We start from the raw sequence: 20,744 nt of genomic DNA on the forward strand, positions 1-20,744 counted from the left end.
ACAACTAATTGCAATGTCTCTTAATGCATTACTTAATCTTAACCTATTACTTAACAGTCTCCCCTTGGAGAAAAAAATAATTAGGTGAAAACAAAATTTAAACAAACTCAAAAACACACATGCAATTTCCCCACCTTTTTTTCCCAAATTTTTTTTTTTGAAGAAATAAAAAAGTCACAGAAACATAGAACATAGAACATAGAACAATACAGCGCAGTACACGCCCTTCGGCCCACGATGTTGCACCGAAACAAAAGCCATCTAACCTACACTATGCCATTATCATCCATATGTTTATCCAATAAACTTTTAAATGCCCTCAATGTTGGCGAGTTCACTACTGTAGCAGGTAGGGCATTCCACGGCCTCACTACTCTTTGCGTAAAGAACCTACCTCTGACCTCTGTCCTATATCTATTACCCCTCAGTTTAAAGTTATGTCCCCTCGTGCCAGCCATTTCCATCCGCGGGAGAAGGCTCTCACTGTCCACCCTATCCAACCCCCGATCATTTTGTATGCCTCTATTAAGTCTCCTCTTAACCTTCTTCTCTCCAACGAAAACAACCTCAAGTCCATCAGCCTTTCCTCATAAGATTTTCCCTCCATACCAGGCAACATCCTGGTAAATCTCCTCTGCACCCGCTCCAAAGCCTCCACGTCCTTCCTATAATGCGGTGACCAGAACTGTACGCAATACTCCAAATGCGGCCGTACCAGAGTTCTGTACAGCTGCAACATGACCTCCAGACTCCGGAACTCAATCCCTCTACCAATAATGGCCAACACTCCATAGGCCTTCTGCACAACCCTATCAACCTGGGTGGCAACTTTCAGGGATCTATGTACATGGACACCTAGATCCCTCTGCTCATCCACACTTTCAAGAACTTTACCATTCGCCAAATATTCCGCATTCCTGTTATTCCTTCCAAAGTGAATCACCTCACACTTCTCTACATTAAACTCCATTTGCCACCTCTCAGCCCAGCTCTGCAGCTTATCTATATCCCTCTGTAACCTGCTACATCCTTCCACACTATCGACAACACCACCGACTTTAGTATCGTCTGCAAATTTACTCACCCACCCTTCTGCGCCTTCCTCTAGATCATTGATAAAAATGACAAACAACAACAGCCCCAGAACAGATCCTTGTGGTACTCCACTTGTGACTGTACTCCATTCTGAACATTTCCCATCAACCACCACCCTCTGTCTTCTTTCAGCTAGCCAATTTCTGATCCACATCTCTAAATCACCCTCAATCCCCAGCCTCCGTATTTTCTGCAATAGCCTACCGTGGGGAACCTTGTCAAACGCTTTGCTGAAATCCATATACACCACATCAACTGCTCTACCCTCATCTACCTGTTCAGTCACCTTCTCAAAGAACTCAATAAGGTTTGTGAGGCATGACCTACCCTTCACAAAGCCATGCTGACTATCCCTGATCATATTATTCCTATCTAGATGATTATAAATCTTGTCTCTTATAATCCCCTCCAAGACTTTACCCACTACAGACGTGAGGCTCACCGGTCTATAGTTGCCGGGGTTGTCTCTGCTCCCCTTTTTGAACAAAGGGACCACATTTGCTGTCCTCCAGTCCTCTGGCACTATTCCTGTAGCCAATGATGACATAAAAATCAAAGCCAAAGGTCCAGCAATCTCTTCCCTGGCCTCCCAGAGAATCCTAGGATAAATCCCATCAGGTCCCGGGGACTTATCTATTTTCAGCCTGTCCAGAATTGCCAACACCTCTTCCCTACGTACCTCAATGCCACCTATTCTATTAGCCTGGGGCTCAGCATTCTCCTCCACAACATTATCTTTTTCCTGAGTGAATACTGACGAAAAATATTCATTTAGTATCTCGCCTATCTCTTCAGACTCCACACACAATTTCCCATCCCTGTCCTTGACTGGTCCTACTCTTTCCCTAGTCATTTGCTTATTCCTGACATACCTATAGAAAGCTTTTGGGTTTTCCTTGATCCTTCCTGCCAAATACTTCTCATGTCCCCTCCTTGCTCGTCTTAGCTCTCTCTTTAGATCCTTCCTCGCTACCTTGTAACTATCCATCGCCCCAACTGAAACTTCACACCTCATCTTCACATAGGCCTCCTTCTTCCTCTTAACAAGAGATTCCACTTCCTTGGTAAACCACGGTTCCCTCGCTCGACGCCTTCCTCCCTGTCTGACCGGTACATACTTATCAAGAACACGCAGTAGCTGATCCTTGAACAAGCCCCACTTATCCAGTGTGCCCAACACTTGCAGCCTACTTCTCCACCTTATCCCCCCCCAAGTCACGTCTAATGGCATCATAATTGCCCTTCCCCCAGCTATAACTCTTGCCCTGCGGTGTATACTTATCCCTTTCCATCATTAACGTAAACGTCACCAAATTGTGGTCACTGTCCCCAAAGTGCTCTCCTACCTCCAAATCCAACACCTGGCCTGGTTCATTACCCAAAACCAAATCCAACGTGGCCTCGCCTCTTGTTGGCCTGTCAACATATTATTTCAGGAAACCTTCCTGCACACACTGTACAAAAAACGACCCATCTATTGTACTCGAACTATATCTTTTCCAGTCAATATTTGGAAAGTTAAAGTCTCCCATAATAACTACCCTGTTACTTTCGCTCTTATCCAGAATCATCTTTGCCATCCTTTCCTCTACATCCCTAGAACTACTAGGAGGCCTATAAAAAACTCCCAACAGGGTGACCTCTCCTTTCCTGTTTCTAACTTCAGCCCATACTACCTCGGAAGAAGAGACCCCATCTAGCATCCTTTCCGCCACCGTAATACTGCTCTTGACTAGCAGCGCCACACCTCCCCCTCTTTTGCCACCTTCTCTGAGCTTACTAAAACACCTAAACCCCGGAACCTGCAACATCCATTCCTGTCCCTGCTCTATCCATGTCTCCTAAATGGCCACAACATCGAAGTCCCAGGTACCAACCCATGCTGCCAGTTCCCCTACCTTGTTTCGTATACTCCTGGCATTGAAGTAGACACACTTCAAACCACCTACCTGAACACTGGCCCCCTCCTGCGACGTCAAATCTGTGCTCCTGACCTCTATACTCTCATTCTCCCTTACCCTAAAACTACAATCCAGGTTCCCATGCCCCTGCTGCATTAGTTTAAACCCCCCCAAAGAGCACTAACAAATCTCCCCCCCAGGATATTTGTGCCCCTCAGGTTCAGATGTAGACCATCCTGTCTGTAGAGGTCCCACCTTCCCCAGAAAGAGCCCCAGTTATCCAGAAATCTGAATCCCTCCCGCCTGCACCATCCCTGTAGCCACGTGTTTAAATGCTCTCTCTCCCTATTCCTCATCTCACTATCACGTGGCACGGGCAACAACCCAGGGATAACAACTCTGTTTGTTCTAGTTCTGAGCTTCCATCCTAGCTCCCTGAAAGCCTGCCTGACATCCTTGTCCCCTTTCCTACCTATGTCGTTAGTGCCAATGTGGACCACGACTTGGGGCTGCTCCCCCTCCCCCTAAGGACCCCGAAAACACGATCCGAGACATCACGTACCCTTGCACCTGGGAGGCAACATACCAAACGTGAGTCTCTCACGCTCCCACAAAATCTCCTATCTGTGCCCCTGACTATAGAGTCCCCAATTACTGATGCTCTGCTCTTCTTCCCCCTTCCCTTCTGAGCAACAGGGACAGACTCCGTGCCAGAGGCCCGTACCCCATGGCTTACCCCTGTTAAGTCCCCCCCCCCACAAGTATCCAAAGCGGTATACTTGTTTCTCAGGGGAACGACCGCAGGGGATCCCTGCACTGACTGCTTTTTCCCAGTCCCTCTTACCATTACCCACCTATCTCCAATCTTTGGTGTAACTAATTCCCTGAAGCTGCTATCTATGACCCCTTCTGCCTCCCGAATGATCCGAAGTTCTTCCAACTCCAGCTCCAGTTCCCTAACTCGGTCTTGGAGGAGCTGGAGATGGCAGCACTTCCTGCAGGTAAAATCAGCAGGGACACTAACTGCATCCCTCACCTCTTTGTCCCCTATCCGGTACTTCCGTGTGTACCCCAAATTAACTCCAATTATTTTTCATATAATTTATTGGAAGCCACCAAAATCTCACGTGCATGTGGGCTTCTACTCCTAGTAATATTCGTAGTCTTACTCATGTTCCGAGACCTTGATAAACTACGTCCCCTCTCCCGCCTGGTATCTCGTTCTGTACTGCTACTGCTTGATCTTTCCTTTCTGCTGTGGGATGTCCTTTCAAAATTCTCGACCTTTTCCTGCGGACCTGTTCACTAATCGATGTACTTTCTGAACTGGCACTGCATTTCTGTGACCTCCATTTTTGAACTTCGTGTTCCCAATCCATTGTCTTCACTCTCTCCCCTGAATGCTGTACATTCAACCAATGTTTATACTTTCCAGTGGCCTTCCCTGCTCTCATAACAGTTGCATCCTTGATGCACGATCAATTGCACAAAGACTAAAGTTGGGTACAACTGTGGCTTTATTACAGTCAGATGCATGGCCTCCTGCTGCAGCTGGCGAAATGGCAGGGCACTGGAGGTCATGCATATTTATACAGTTCTCCGTGGGCGGAGCCAGCCGGCAGGATCTACCGGCGAACCTGTAGTGCAGGTCCTACCTTACATCTCCTATTACAGTGGTTCACCACATTCACCCCCTGTTAAAAATGAGTCCGGCGGGGGTGACGTGAAACTATATACAATATAGAGATAGAAGAGGTGCTAAATGAATATTTTTCGTCAGTATTCACACAGGAAAAAGACAATGTTGTCGAGGAGAATACTGAGATTCAGGCTACTAGACTAGAAGGGCTTGAAGTTCATCAGGAGGAGGTGTTAGCAATTCTGGAAAGTGTGAAAATAGATGAGTCACCTGGGCCGGATGGGATTTATCCTAGGATTCTCTGGGAAGCTAGGGAGGAGATTGCTAAACCTTTGGCCTTGATCTTCAAGTCATCTTTGTCGACAGGAATAGTGCCAGAAGACTGGAGGATAGCAAATGTTGTCCCCTTGTTCAAGAAGGGGAGTAGAGATAACCCCGGTAACTATAGACCAGTGAGCCTTACTTCTGTTGTGGGAAAAATCTTGGAAAGGTTTATAAGAGATAGGATGTATAATCATCTGGAAAGGAATAATTTGATTAGAGATAGTCAACATGGTTTTGTGAAGGGTAGGTCGTGCCTCACAAACCTTATAGAGTTCTTTGAGAAGGTGACCAAACAGGTGGATGAGGGTAAAGCAGTTGATGTTGTGTATATGGATTTCAGTAAAGCATTTGATAAGGTTCCCCATGGTAGGCTACTGCAGAAAACACGGAGGCATGGGATTCAGGGAGATTTAGCAGTTTGGATCAGAAATTGGCTAGCTGGAAGAAGACAAAGGGTGGTGGTTGATGGGAAATGTTCAGACTGGAGTCCAGTTACTAGTGGTCTACCACAAGGATCTGTTTTGGGGCCACTGCTGTTTGTCATTTTTATGAATGACGTGGAGGAGGGCGTAGAAGGATGGGTGAGTACATTTGCAGATGACACTAAAGTCGGTGGAGTTGTGGACAGTGCGGAAGGATGTTACAAGTTACAGAGGGACATAGATAAGCTGCAGCGCTGGGCTGAGAGGTGGCAAATGGAGTTTAATGCAGAAAAGTGTGAGGTGATTCATTTTGGAAGGAATAACAGGAAGACAGAGTACTGGGCAAATGGTAAGATTCTTGGCAGTGTGGATGAGCAGAGAGATCTCGGTGTCCATGTACATAGATCCCTGAAAGTTGCCACCCAGGTTGAGAGGGTTGTTAAGGAGGCGTACGATGTGTTAGCTTTTATTGGTAGAGGGATTGAGTTTAGGAGCCATGAGGTCATGTTGCAGCTATACAACACTCTGGTGCGGCCGCATTTGGAGTATTGCGTGCAATTCTGGTCGCTGCATTATAGGAAGGATGTGGAAGCATTGCAAAGGGTGCAGTGGAGATTTACCAGAATGTTGCCTGGTATGGAGGGAAGATCTTATGAGGAAAGGCTGAGGGACTTGAGGCTGTTTTCGTTAGAGAGAAGAAGGTTAAGAGGTGACTTAATTGAGGCATACAAGATGATCATAGGATTGGATACGGTGGACAGTGAGAGCCTTTTTCCTCGGATGGTGATGTCTAGCATGAGGGGACATAGCTTTAAATTGAGGGGAGATAGATATAAGACAGATGTCAGAGGAAGTTTTTTTACTCAGAGAGTAGTAAGGGTGTGGAATGCCCTGCCTGCAACAGTAGTGGACTCGCCAACACTAAGGGCATTCAAATGGTCATTGGATAGACATATGGACGATAAGGGAATAGTGTAGATGGGCTTTAGAGTGGTTTCACAGGTCGGCGCAACATCGAGGGCCGAAGGGCCTGTACTGCGCTGTAATGTTCTATGTTCTATACAAGATCTCGTAATTATAGGTGGAGAGTTCTATTCTCCACCGCAGGATTTTATCATTTTTCATAGATTATCATAGAATTTACAGTGCAGAAGGAGGCCATTCGGCCCATCGAGTCTGCACCGGCTCTTGGAAAGAGCACCCTACCCAAGGTCAACACCGCCACCCTATCCCCATAACCCAGTAACCCCACCCAACACTAAGGGCAATTTTGGACACTAAGGGCAATTTATCATGGCCAATCCACCTAACCTGCACATCTTTGGACTGTGGGAGGAAACCGGAGCACCCGGAGGAAACCCACGCACACACGGGGAGGATGTGCAGACTCCGCACAGACAGTGACCCAAGCCGGAATCGAACCTGGGACCCTGGAGCTGTGAAGCAATTGTGCTATCCACAAGGCTGCCGTGCTGCTCATTTTTGATCTTGCCCCGCTGTGTGTTATTGAACATGAAGGCTACCAACTGTTGGTCCGTTAGGAGAGTGAATCTCTTACCGGCCAGGTAATGCCTCCAATGCTGCACAGCTTCAACGATAGCTTGGGCCTCCTTTTCGACGGATGAGTGTCGAATTTCAGAGGCATGAAGGGTGCGGGAAAAGAATGCCACGGGTCCGCCTGCCTGGTTTAGAGTGGCGGCAAGGGCGACGTCTGAAGCGTCGCTTTCTACTTGAAAAGGCAGTGACTTGTCCATATCAGATATGCGTGGGAGGGGGTACGCGTCGAGCTGTGTGTACCGATTGATGGTCTGGCTGTAGTCCACAACCATCCTGTGTTTCTCCCCAGTTTTAACCACTACCACTTGGGCTCTCCAGGGGCTGTTGCTGGCCTCGATAATACCCTCCTTAAGCAGCCACTGGACTTCAGACATGATGAAGGTCTTGTCCTGGGTGCTGTACCGTCTGCTCCTAGTGGCAACGGGCTTGCAATCCACAGTTAGATTGGCATAAAAGGAGGGGGGATCGACCTTGAGGGTCGCTTGGCCGCAAACGGTAAGGGGGGGTAAGGGCCCGCTGAATTTGAGGGTGAGGCTCTGGAGGTTGCACTGGAAGTCCAGGCCCAACAGGAGTACAGCGCAGAGATTAGGAAAGACATAGAGGCGGAAGTTACTAAATTCTACACCCTGGACCGTGAGGGTGACAGTACAAAAGCCTCGGATCAGGACAGAGTGGGATCCGGAGGCTAGGGAGACCCTTTGATTGGCAGGGTGGACCGCGAGGGAGCAGCGCCTGACCGTATCTGGGTGAACAAAGCTTTCGGTGCTCCTGGAGTCCAGCAGGCACGAGGTCGCGTGGCCGTTGATTTTAACCGTCGTCGACACGGTGGCCAGGTTGTGTGGGCGAGATTGGTCCAGCATCATCGAAGCGAGCTGCGGGTAGCCATTGGATGCTTCGGGTGGTGAGCGTGTGCGGTTCCGATCTCGGGATGTCCGGAGACCCTGTGGGGGACAAGATGGCGGCGCCCATGGTGCGCCCATTGCGGGGTCAGGACAAGATGGCGGCACCCATTGTGCATCTGGTGTGGGGGAGGGGGCGATAGCGGGCGCGATCGCAGCGACTGCGCGGGCCTGGCACACAGCCGCGAAGTGGCCCTTTTTACTGCAGGCTTTACAAACTGCAGTGCGGGCCGGGCAGTGTTGGTGGGGGTGCTTCTGCTGACCGCAGAAGTAGCAGCGGGGACCCCCGGGGTGCGCGGATCGGCGTGCGGTGCAGGCGTATTGGGAAGGCAGGGCCCCGGCTGAGGAGGTCCAGGAGGGGTAGGAAGGAGTAGAAGGCTGGGCAGTGCGGCGGGAGGGGTACGATTGTACGTTACGGGATGCAACCTTCATGGAGGGCAACAAGCTTTTCGTCTCCGCCAGTTCGTGGGTGGCCCCTTCCAGTAATCGTTCTCGGATGCGGTCCGACGCAATCCCCGTCACAAAGGCATCGCGCATGAGGAGATTCGCGTGTTCAGCGGCCGTAACGGCCTGACAGTCACAGTCCCGGATGAGGGGAATTAGGACCCACCAGAAATCTTCGGTGGACTCACCAGGTAGTTGCGAGCGGGTGGCGAGTACATGCCTGGCGAAGAGTGTGTTCGCCTTCTGCGCGTAGTGTTCCTTAAGGAGTTCTATTGCTTTTGTGTAATTCGTGGCGTCTTGGATCAACGGGAACATGCTGGTGCTCAGTCTGGAGTACAGGACGTTTATCTTCTGAGCCTCCATTGGCACGCGGTCCGCCGCATTGATGGAGGCCTTAAAACATGCTAGCCAGTGAGTAAAGTCTTTCCTGGCGTCGGGCGAGTGCGGATCCAGCTGCAGGCGATCGGGCTTAATTCGGATATCCATTCTGTGGAAAATCTGACTGTAATAAGTTGACGCACGATCAATTGCACAAAGGCTAAAGTTGGGAACAACTGTGGCTTTATTACAGTCAGATGCGTGACCTCCTGCTGCAGCTGGCGAAATGGCAGGGCACTGGAGGTCATGCATATTTATACAGTTCTCCGTGGGCGGAGCCAGCTGGCAGGAGCTACCGGCGAACCTGTAGTGCAGGTCCTACCTTACATCTCCTATTACAGTGGTTCACCACAATCCTTCCATTGACTAGACCCTTAAGGCAAGTATGTCACCTTTGTACCAACTTTTGGTAGTTGTCCTTTCAGAAAAATGGCCTTATCCCAGATCTTAAGGTCCACAGCCACAATGTTGTTAAAATCCCTGGCCAAAGGTAGGGTTACTATCGGTCGTGCTGGTGTCCTTCTGTACTTCCTACAAACTTCACAGCGGTCACTAACCTGTTCTATCAGTTTAGTATAGTCGTCATCCCTTACCCCTGCGTCCTTTAATACATTTTTCAGCCTCCGAGGAGACGGATGTGCAAATTGCCTATGCAGTTTTAATACAACAAGCTTTTTATCAGCACAAGTCCCATTTTCAACTGCCATTAACACATCCTTAACCGCTCTACTTGAAATATTATTTTTCAGTAATGGAATACAATAGTGTCTCGACTCTGTAAATTGTAAGTCCACCGTCTTTCCAAACACTGTTGCCGTATCCTGTTCCATATCCAGTTTCATGTGTGCTTTCTTCATCGACGGTCTGCTCAGAAGCAAAGGTATCTCACTTGATGCAACTTACGAGAGACGAGAAGTGATGAAGTCGATCCAGGCTTTATTAAGCGATGCTTGTCCCCAGCAGCTCAGCAACAGAATGAAGCTGCGGGGAGAGGCTCGGGTTCTTATACTCCGCCTTCAGGGCGGAGCCAGGAGTCGGCAGCCAACTAGGACCCGGGATCTGTCAGCCAATAGCATCTCGGCTTCACAGTCCCACATGACCCCTAATACATACCACCACATTCACCCCTTGTTAAAAAAGGAACCCGGCGGGGCGGTGGTTCGCATGGTGGTAGGGGTTTACAAGGCTGGCCCTGGAACAAAATTTCGGACAGTGTTACTACAGCTTTAGCCCTACACTGGGCTATGTACAAGTTTGTGAGAACTATTTACAATATTAGCAAAACATTTTTTTTTGTTACAACAACATTCTTGGTGTCACGCGGATTCCACGAGTCGAGCGGGCGGTCTGGTCTTCCTCGTCGATCGCCTCAGCCCCGGTGGTGGGGCAGGTGCTTGCTCAGGCGTTGTCGTCTCCGGGAGCGTTTCGGTGTTTGTTCCTGTTTTACTCCTGGGCGGGCACGGGAGGAGGACCGATCCCCCGGGAAGGGGGCGGTCGCGGGGTGCGCCGGTGGCAGGGAGGGGATGATCGGTGTCGGGGGTGTGTGTGTGTTGCCGGTGGGCGCCAGGTACCGCAGGGAGACCGTGTCCTGTCAGCCGTCGGGGTACGCCACGTAGGCGTACTGCGGGTTCGCGTGGAGAAGGTGAACCCTCTCGACCAACGGGTTCGATTTGTGCGCCCGCACATGTTTCCGGAGCAAGATGGGTTCTGGGGCCGCCAGCCAGGTCGGCAGCGACGTTCCGGAGGAGGACTTCCTGGGGGAGACAAGGAGGCACTCATGTGGCGTTTGGTTAGTGGTGGTACACAGCAGCGACCGGATGGAGTGGAGAGCGTCCGGGAGGACCTCCTGCCACCGGGAAACTGGGAGATCCCTGGACCGTAGGGCCAGTAGGACGGTTTTCCAGACCGTGCCATTCTCCCTCTCTACTTGCCCGTTCCCCCGGGGGTTGTAGCTGGTCGTCCTGCTCGAGGTTATGCCCTTGCTGAGCAGGAACTGGCGCAGCTCGTCACTCATGAAGGAGGACCCCCTGTCGCTATGGATATACGCGGGGCAACCGAACAGTGTGAATATGGTGCCAAGGGCTTTAATGACTGTGGCCGCTGTCATGTCGGGGTAGGGGATGGCGAAGGGGAAACGAGAGTACTCGTCCACTACGTTCAGGGAGTATGCGTTGCGGTCGGTGGAGGGGAGGGGCCCTTTGAAATCCAAACTGAGGCGTTCAAAGGGGCGGGAAGCCTTGATCAGGTGCGCTCTATCCGGCCTGAAAAAGTGCGGTTTGCATTCTGCGCAGATGTGGCAGTTCCTGGTGACTGTACGGACCTCCTCCACAGAGTAGTGGAGGTTGCGGGACTTTACGAAATAGTAGAATTGAGTGACCCCCGGGTGGCAGAGGTCCTCGTGGAGGGCTCGGAGGCGGTCTATTTGTGCGTTGGCACATGTGCCGCGGGAAAGGGCATCGGACGGCTCGTTCAGCTTTCCGGGACGATACAAGATGTCATAGTTGAAGGTGGAGAGCTCGATCCTCCACCTTAGGATCTTGTCATTTTCAATTTTGCCACGCTGTGCATTATCGAACATAAAGGCTACCTACCGTTGGTCGGTGAGGAGAGTGAATCTCCTGCCGGCCAGGTAATGCCTCCAATGTCGCACAGCTTCCACTATGGCTCGGGCTTCCTTTTCCACTGAGGAGTGGCGGATTTCTGAGGCATGGAGGGTCCGGGAGAAAAAGGCCACGGGTCTGCCCGCTTGGTTAAGGGTGGCCGCCAGAGCTACGTCGGATGCGTCGCTCTCGACCTGGAAGGGGAGGGACTTGTCGATGGCGTGCATCGTGGCCTTTGCGATATCCGCTTTGATGCGGCTGAAGGCCTGGCGAGCCTCTGTCGACAGGGGGAAGGTAGTGGACTGTATTAGCGGGCGGGCCTTGTCTGCGTACTGGGGGACCCACTGGGCGTAATATGAAAAGAAACCCAGGCAACGTTTCAGGGCTTTGGAGCAGTGGGGGATGGGGAATTCCATAAGGGGGCCCATGCGTTCGGGGTCGGGGCCTATTATCCCATTGCGCACTACGTATCCCAGGATGGCCAAACGGTTTGTGCTAAAAACGCACTTTTCCTCGTTATATGTGAGGTTCAGGGCGTTAGTGGTCTGGAGGAACTTTTGGAGGTTGGCGTCGTGGTCCTGCTGATCGTGGCCGTAGATGGTTACGTTGTCGAGATACGGGAACGTGGCCTGCAACCCGTGCTGGTCAACCATTCGATCCATCTCCCGTTGGAAGACCGAGACCCCGTTTGTGACGCCAAATGGGATCCTTAGGAAGTGGTATAGACGCCCGTCTGCCTCGAAGGCGGTGTACTTGCGGTCACCTGGGCGGATGGGGAGCTGGTGGTAGGCGGACTTGAGGTCCACGGTGGAGAAGACCTTATACTGGGCAATCCGATTGACCATGTCGGATATGCGGGGGAGAGGGTACGCATCTAGCTGCGTGTACCTGTTGATGGTCTGACTATAGTCTACGACCATCCTTTGCTTCTTCCCGGTCTTTACTACTACCACCTGCGCTCTCCAGGGACTATTGCTGGCCTGGATTATGCCTTCCTTCAGCAACCGCTGGACTTCAGACCGAATAAATATCCGGTCCTGGGCGCTGTACCGTCTGCTCCTAGTGGCGACGGGTTTGCAATCTGGGGTGAGGTTTGCAAACAAGGACGGCGGTTCAACCTTGAGAGTTGCGAGGCCGCAGATAGTGAGTGGGGGTATTGGGCCGCCGAATTGGAATGGTAGGCTCTGCAGGTTACACTGGAAATCTAATCCCAGTAATGTGGGCGCGCAGAGTTGGGGAAGGACTTAGAGCCTGTAGTTCTTAAACTCCCTCCCTTGCACCGTTAGGTTTGCGATGCAGAACCCTTTGATCTCCACTGAGTGGGATCCTGCAGCTAGGGAAATCTTTGGCGTGCTTGGATGGATGGTCAGGAAACAGCGTCTTACCGCGTCTGGGTGAATAAAACTTTCAGTGCTCCCGGAGTCGATCAGGCATGGCGTCTCGTATCCGTTGACCAGCACCGTTGTTGTCGTCGTCTGGAGCATCCGGGGCCGCGATTGATCCAGTGTCACCGAAGCCAGTCGTGGTAGTAATGTCGCGGCGTCTTCTTTGGACCCCGTGGAGCCGTCGATGCTGGGGTCCTTTGTTGTCAACCAAGATGGTGGTGTCCATGAATCGCACGCGGCCGGGGTTGGACGAAATGACCACCCCCATGGATCGCACGTGGCCGGGGGTGGACAAAATGGCCGCCCCCATGGATCGCACGTGGCTGGGGGGTCACAAGATGGCGGCGCCCATCCTCCCCTCGTGGTGCCCGGGACCCAAAATGGCGGCACCCGCGAGTTGTACATGGGGCGCGGGGTTGGGGAGCGTTTGGGATGTGCTGGGCTTGTTCTTCTCCAGGGATTGCGGCGACCCCCCGGGACCGGCACACTGCCGTGTAATGGCCCTTCTTGCCGCAGTTTTTACAAATAGCTGCGCGGGCCGGGCAGCGCTGCCGGGGGTGTTTCGCTTGTCCGCAGAAATAGCAGCGGGCCCCCCCGGGATGGTCTGGCGCTTTAACCGTGCAAGCTTGCGAGGGGGGGGTTTGTCGCGACGGGGGTCCACGGAGCCCAAGGGGCTGCCGCGCGGTCGGGGCCGTAGGCGTGGGCGTTTTGCGAGGCCACATCTAGGGTAGCTGCAAGGGCCCGTGCCTCTGAGAGTCCTAGCGACTCTCTTTCTAAAAGTCTTTGGCGGATTTGGGGAGAGTTCATACCTGCCACAAAAGCATCGCGAATTAGCAGGTCCGTGTGTTCGATTGCGTTCACCGGCGGGCAGCTGCAGCCCCGTCCCAAAATTAGCAGTGCGGCGTAGAATTCCTCTAGCGATTCTCCGGGACTTTGCCGTCTCGTCGCGAGTTGGTGGCGCGCGTAGACCTTGTTAACGGGCCGAACGTAGATGCCCTTCAGCAATGCGAGCGCCGTCGGGAAATCCTCTGCGTCTTCTATGAGAGGGTAAATTTCCAGGCTTACCCTCGAATGCAGGACCTGCATTTTCTGGTCTTCTGTGATCCGGCCGGGGGCCGTTCGGAGGTAGCCTTCAAAGCATGCTTGCCAGTGTTTGAATACTGAAGCCGAGTTCGCTGCGTGGGGGCTGATCCGCAGGCATTCCGGGGCGATCCGGAGATCCATAGTCTTTTAAGCTCGCTTAATAAATTGTAGCGCACAATGACTTACGAGAGACGAGAAGTGATGAAGTCGATCTAGGCTTTATTAAGCGATGCTTGTCCCCAGCAGCTCAGCAACAGAATGAAGCTGCGGGGAGAGGCTCGGGTTCTTATACTCCGCCTTCAGGGCGGAGCCAGGAGTCGGCAGCCAACCAGGACCCGGGATCTGTCAGCCAATAGCATCTCGGCTTCACAGTCCCACATGACCCCTAAAACATACCACCACACCTTGTTACGACTTTCAGCATTCAAGGAGTCCAGGTAACATTTTAACCAGTCAATTCCACACACAGTAGATGTGCAGCCACTGTCCAATACAGCACAATTGAAGGATTCTGCAACCAACACCCTCATTACCGGCGTAAAACTGCTTTTTTTTTGAGGTCATGTATTGGTTTTATTCTGGGTGAAGTTTTGTTCTGAATTTTAAGCATAGCGATCACAAGAGGTTGAGTGAAAAGCACCCTCAGACCGCTGATCGTCTTCAATAATCTCCAAAACTGCCGCCTTTTCTTCATTTCACTGAATTTCCCAATCTCAATCCACCCATTCATCATCATCAGCTCCTTCTCCTGGGGTGCTAGCTTTGCCATCTTGCTCCTTTTTAGACTTTGCAGTAAATATGTTGTCAGTCCAAGAAGCTCCCATCTTCTCACCTCCTGCAAAGTTGCATTTAGTCACAATTCCTGCGTCCATTTTGGCAAGTGAAACTTCAGTTCCTTCTTCCAGATCATTAATGATCTGTGAATTTAAAGCTGTTCCCTGAAGGATCTCTCTCTCTTTCAAAGCAGTTTCTCCAAAACATCGCAATATCGCAAGTATTCCTGTGTTTGCCAATTGTATTTAAAAGTGGATTTTGGCCCAAGGTGGGTTTTGTAAATAAAAGGACTGTCCCCTCTCGTTTTCAGACGTAGTCCATCTCCAATCTCCAACTCAATATTTTCCATCTCTCTCTCCGGGATCCAGAATGCCAAGCTCTGATCAGGTGTGTGCTTCTCAGAGATTCTCAACAGTTCAGGTTTATTAATCAAACTCTTCAGCTCATCCACTGAAATCTCATCTGTTGTCCCTTTGCTCCCACTTTGAAGGAAGACATCAAGTAGCCAGTGTTGGCCTTTTTGGTTTCACTAAAATTCGGTTCTATCTCCACCCCAACTGAATCAAATTTCCTTTTGTGAATTTTTGTTGGCTGAATGTAAAGAATAAAGTAACGTTCCGGGCTGCTCCCAGTGGGTTTGATGTGATGGTGGTTCACCGAGCTCAGCGCTCCCTCCAGCATCGCCCCCGGACCCCCCTGCAGCGCCTCCGGCTCCCAGCGGCCGGGCAGTAAAACAACCTTCCTTCACCTGGGATGACAGCACAATGCCTCAAATTGAACCAGGAAATGAAATTAACCTCCGAAGAACCCTGCAACAAGCAGTTACCTACACCCAAACCGATGATTCCGACCTTGAATAATTTGATACCGACCTTCACATTTTCTCTGGACCTCGCGAGCCCAATGCCAGCTCCAACACAAACAGTGATGATATGGTCCTAGAAGACAACAGCTCAGACAAACCTTTCACCTTGGGAGGCTACCCCGTTACCAAATCTGAACCGCAGCTAGACGTGTTGCACATTGACGACCCCGACGATGAGTTCTTCGGATTTGAGGATCTTCAGCCCAGCAGATATGACATCCCGACCCGTGAGTGCAGGATGATGCTGCGGCCTGACACCAAGAGACAGAGAGCGGTACAAGCCCACAGAGAGCGGCCTGCTGCCACACAGAGCGTGGTCCACGCACTGCTCAGGGTTCCCGACTCTACGAAAGAAGACACGCAAGACTCCACACCGCAGTCCTTGCATGAACAAGAAGTGACTCCGTGGTCACAAGCCTCCACAGCGAGCTTGTGGACAGCCTCCACGATAGAAGCAACGCAAGACTCCGACGCGCAGTCCTTGCATGAACAAGAAGTGACTTCAGTGTCAGAAGCCTCCACAGCGAGCTCGTGGACAGACTCCACAATAGAAAAAACGCAAGACTCCAGGGTGCAGTCCTTGCGCACACAAGACGTGACTCCAGTGTCACAAGCCTTCGCAGCGAGCTAGTGGACAGCCTCCATGATAGAAGCAACACAAGACTCCGACGCGCAGTCTTTGCAGGAACAAGACCATGAGGGTCTATCAACCTCCTCTGACCAACTAGCGGCAGACGATGCAAGTCTGCCATGCTCAAGTAAACAGCAAGAAGAATATGACAGTCTACCACGCTCCAGTGCACAGCAGGACGACCATGCTACTGTGAAGAACAAAGCAGCGGCTACAGTCCAAGAGGAATACGCCAATATTCACCACAGCTATATCCACACATTTATTCCACACCAGCAGTGCAGCCAATGACAGCTCATGCTGGACAAACCCAGTATTCAGGCATGCAGCAGCCAGCAGTCTATGCAGCATATTCTCAAACAGGCCAGCACTACGGATTGCCCACTAATGGAACCAAGACCGAAGGAGGACTACCGCCAGCGCAATCTGCACTACAGACTGGATGCCTTAGTTACATCCCAGGATTTGCTGCACCCCAGCCTGGTGTGACGGCATATTCCTATCAGATGCAAGGTTCTAGTTTCACACCATCACCAGGTATTTATGCGAGCAGCAATTCTGTTTCCAGTTCAACGGTTCTCAGCAGGATCACCCTTCCAGCACAGCACGTGGCCAGAACCAGTATGTACAGTCTTATCCAACTTCAACATATGGCACATCCATGACCTTGAATGATACTGTTGATGGTACCTCTTCAACGTTAACGCCTTATCAGCTACAAGATGCCATCCGACAGCAACATCACAAACATCGGAAAAAGAAAGGGACTCCAAATCAGACAGCGAAGTGATTTGACCACTTCTTGGTTCCTGTGGCACAGGGACGTTGATGGCATTCATAACCAAGAGAGACATTTGACCATGATGATTGATGGTTTTTGGGACTCACACAAATGATTTGGACTTATTGTTTAATCACTGTTCCCATGACTTGTATATCCCTTACCTTATCTACCTGTTCTTTGTTCAATTTTCTTAAAGTGTACAGAAAATATGAACATATAAAAAAGGGGGGATGTGATGATGTGCATCAATGTAAATGCATGTCGGCTAGCTAGACACTAGAGGGAGCACAAGAGACATCACACACACACACTCAACCAATAGATCAGTTAGATAGGACATGACCAATGCACATTCACAATACGCACGGAGGTGACACGACCACAGGGGGGCATTACACCAACCCATATATAAAGGACACCACACACATGATCTGCCTCTTTTCAGTGGAGACAGTCAGTGAGTACAGACACAGGGTTGATTCAATATCACACCCACCACGTGGATTGCAGCAACTGGTTAGTCAGTCTGGGTAGCTATAGTAGGATTAGCAGTAGTGTCGAACCCGGGTAATAGAAGTGTAAATAGTTTAATAAACGTGTTGAAGTTATCTCCACGTCTGGACCTTCCTTTGTCAAGTGCACCACAAGGAGGCCGCTTATGTTACACCTACAACATAACATATCACAGACCTGACAGTCTCTGGTGATAGCCCTGACTTCCTCGATGGAGTAGGGCAGATTGTGGGCCTTAATGAAGTGGCAAAAGCGGGTCACTCCCGGGTGACAGAGATCGTCGAGCAGGGTCCGGAGCCGGTCCACTTGTGTGCTGGCACATGTACCTCGGGACAGGGCATCGGGGGGCTCGTTGAGCTTACCGGGGTGATACAAAATCTCGTAATTGTAGGTGGAGAGCTGGATCCGCAACCTCAAGATTTTATCATTTTTGATCTTACCCCGCTGTGTGTTGTTAAACATGGAGGCAACCGACCGTTGGTCAGTGAGGAGTGTGAATTTCCTGCCGGCTAGATAATGCCTCCAATGTCACAGAGCTTCAACGATCGCTTGGGCCCCCTTTTCGACGGAGGAGTGCCGAATTTCGGAGGCATGGAGGGTGCGGGAACAGAATGCCACGGGCCTGCCTGCCTGGTTGAGGGTGGCGGCCAGAGCAACGTTTGATGCATCGCTCTCGACTTGGAAGGGGAGCGTCTCGTCGACTGCGTGCATCGTGGCCTTGGCGATGTCGGCCTTGATATGGTTGAAGGCCTGGTGAGCCTCGGCCGACAGTGGGAAAGCGGTGGATTGAATGAGTGGGCGGGTCTTGTCCGCATAGTTTGGGACCCACTGGACGTAATACGAAAAGAACCCCAGGCATCGTTTGAGGGCCTTGGGACAGTGGGGGAGGGGGAGTTCCATGAGGGGGCGCATGCGATCAATGTCGGGCCCTAGAACTCCGTTCTGAACCACATAGCCGAGGATGGCTAATCGGTTCGTACTGAACACACACTTCTCCTTGTTGTAAGTTAGGTTGAGGATTGTGGCGGTGTGGAGAAATTTGGAAAGGTTAGCGTCGTGGTCCTGCTGATCATGGCCACAGATGGTGACGTTGTCCAGGTACGGGAAAGTGGCCCGCAGCCCGTACCGGTCAACCGTTCGGTCCATCGCCCGTTGGAAGACCGAGACCCCGTTGGTGACGCCGAAGGGAATCCTAAGGAAATGGTAAAGGCAGCCGTCTGCTTCAAACGCAGTGTATGGGCGGTCCGCCTTACGGATGGGGAGCTGGTGGTAGGCAGATTTCAGGTCCACTGTCGAGAAGACCCGGTACTGTGCAATCTGATTGACCATATCAGATATGCGTGGGAGGGGGTACGCGTCGAGCTGTGTGTACCGATTGATGGTCTGACTGTAGTCAACAACCATCCTGTTTTTCTCCCCGGTTTTCACCACTACCACTTGGGCTCTCCAGGGGCTGTTGCTGGCCTCGATGATACCTTCCCGCAGCAGCCGCTGGACCTCAGACCTGATGAAGGTCCTGTCCTGGGCACTGTACCATCTGCTCCTGGTGGCGACGGGTTTGCAACTCGGGGTGAGGTTTGCAAACAGGGAAGGCGGGTCGACTTTAAGGATCGTGAGGCCGCAAACAGTAAGGGGCGGTAGGGGCCCGCCAAATTTCAGGGTCAGGCTCTGGAGGTTGCACTGGAAGTCCAGGCCGAGTAGCAAGGCAGCGCAGAGGTTGGGGAGGACGTAGAGCCGGAAGCTGCTGAACTCTACGCCCTGGACGGTGAGGGTGGCGATGCAGTACCCCCGGATCGCCACGGAGTGCGATCCGGAGGCCTGGGAGCTTCTTTGGTTAGCGGGGTGTACCCCGAGGGAGCAGCGCCTTACCCTATCGGGGTGGATGAAGCTCTCAGTGCTCCCGGAGTCCAGAAGGCAGGATATCTCATGCCCGTCGACCTTCACCTTTGTCGAAGCGGTTGCGAGGTTGTGCCGTCGAGACTGGTCGATTGTGACCGAGGTGAGACGCGGCTGGTCGTGGGCGGTTGCAGGCGACGAACGGCCCGATGAGGTGCCTGCGGGCAGGGGTCCTGAGGCGGGTAAGATGGCGGTCACGTGTCCTGGGGCAGGCAAGATGGTGGCTCCCTCGGGCTGCACTTGTCCTGGGGCAGGCAAGATGGCGGCGGCCACGGGCCGCACGTGGTCTGAGGAAAGGAAGATGGCGGCGCCCACTGGCCGCATGTGGGGGGTGCCAGGACAATAGCGGCGATTGAGCGGGCCTGGCACACTGCAGCGAAAAGTCCCTTCTTGCCACAGGCCTTGCAGAGCGCGCTCCGCCACGGGCAGCGCTGCTGGGGGTGTTTTGTCTGTCCGCAGAAGTAGCACTTGGGTCCCCCGGGGTTGGTTGGCTGCCGCGCGGCGCAGGCGTGGGGTTGGCTGAGGGCAGTCTCTGATGGGGTCCACGATGCACAGGGGGGGGGGGCCGTGCGGTCGGGGGCATAAGCCTGTACGTTGCGTGAGGCGACCGTGAGCGAGAGCGCTAGTTTCTTGGTCGCCGCAAGGTCGAGCGTAGCCCCGTCTCAGAGGCGCTGGCGGGCCGACCCTATCCCTGTAACAAACGCGTCTCTCATTAGCAGTTCGAACATTCAGTGGCCAAAACGGCCTGGCAGTCACAGTCTCTCACCAGGGCGAGCAGGGCACGCCAGAAATCTTCCACAGACTCACCGGGAAGCTGGTGCCATGTGGATAGGAGGTGCCTGGCGTAGATCTTGTTGGTCTGCTGAGCGTAATTCTCCTTCAGTAGCGCCATGGCCTCTGCGTAGGTCGGCGCGTCCTGGACAAGGGGAAAAAGTTGGAGCTCAGCCGCGTGTACAGAATCTGGAGCTTCTGTGCTTCTGAGATTGGGTCTGGCGCAGGCCCGATGTATGCTTCAAAGCAAGCTAGCCAATGTTGGAAGTCCTTTTTGCCGTTGTCTGCTTGAGGATGCAGCTGCAGGCGATCCGGCTTGATGCGGAGATCCATCTCTGAAAAACCTCTGTGTAATATGTTATGGGCGAGGCCTTTTCAGAACCCCAAAATGTATCATGGAGTTCAACCAACCTCTCCCTTTAATGGATTTGTTGCTTTTCCGAGCACACGGCTTTTTCCCTAGGTGTGGGATTACAATTATGGACACGTGGGTTTTTAAACACAAAACACTGTTTATTCCATGAACTCAACTTAACATCTTAAATAAACATTGGATCTCTTAACACCCCTTACTTCAAAGATAACTCAGAAAATATTGCAACAGTAAATAACTCCTTAAAATGTTCCTTCAAACTTCCAAGAGACTTAACACCTTTAAACAGTACCACATCAGGTTAAAGGATATATATATTTTCTGTAGAATGGCAGAGATATATTAGCTTGGTTGACTTCAGCTCCAGCACCTTGCTTTCTTCCTGCAAACTCTCTGGAAACACAGACACA

The 20,744-nt window shown here is 51.9% G+C and overlaps 1 pseudogene; it reads right to left on the reverse strand.

Annotated features, from left to right (window-relative positions):
- Window positions 1–14,315: 14,315 nt before the first annotated feature.
- LOC140406628 (arpin-like) lies at window positions 14,316–20,014 on the reverse strand (annotated as a pseudogene).
- Window positions 20,015–20,744: the final 730 nt, after the last annotated feature.

Source organism: Scyliorhinus torazame, unplaced genomic scaffold, assembly GCF_047496885.1.
Source record: "Scyliorhinus torazame isolate Kashiwa2021f unplaced genomic scaffold, sScyTor2.1 scaffold_729, whole genome shotgun sequence".
NCBI lineage: Eukaryota > Metazoa > Chordata > Chondrichthyes > Carcharhiniformes > Scyliorhinidae > Scyliorhinus > Scyliorhinus torazame.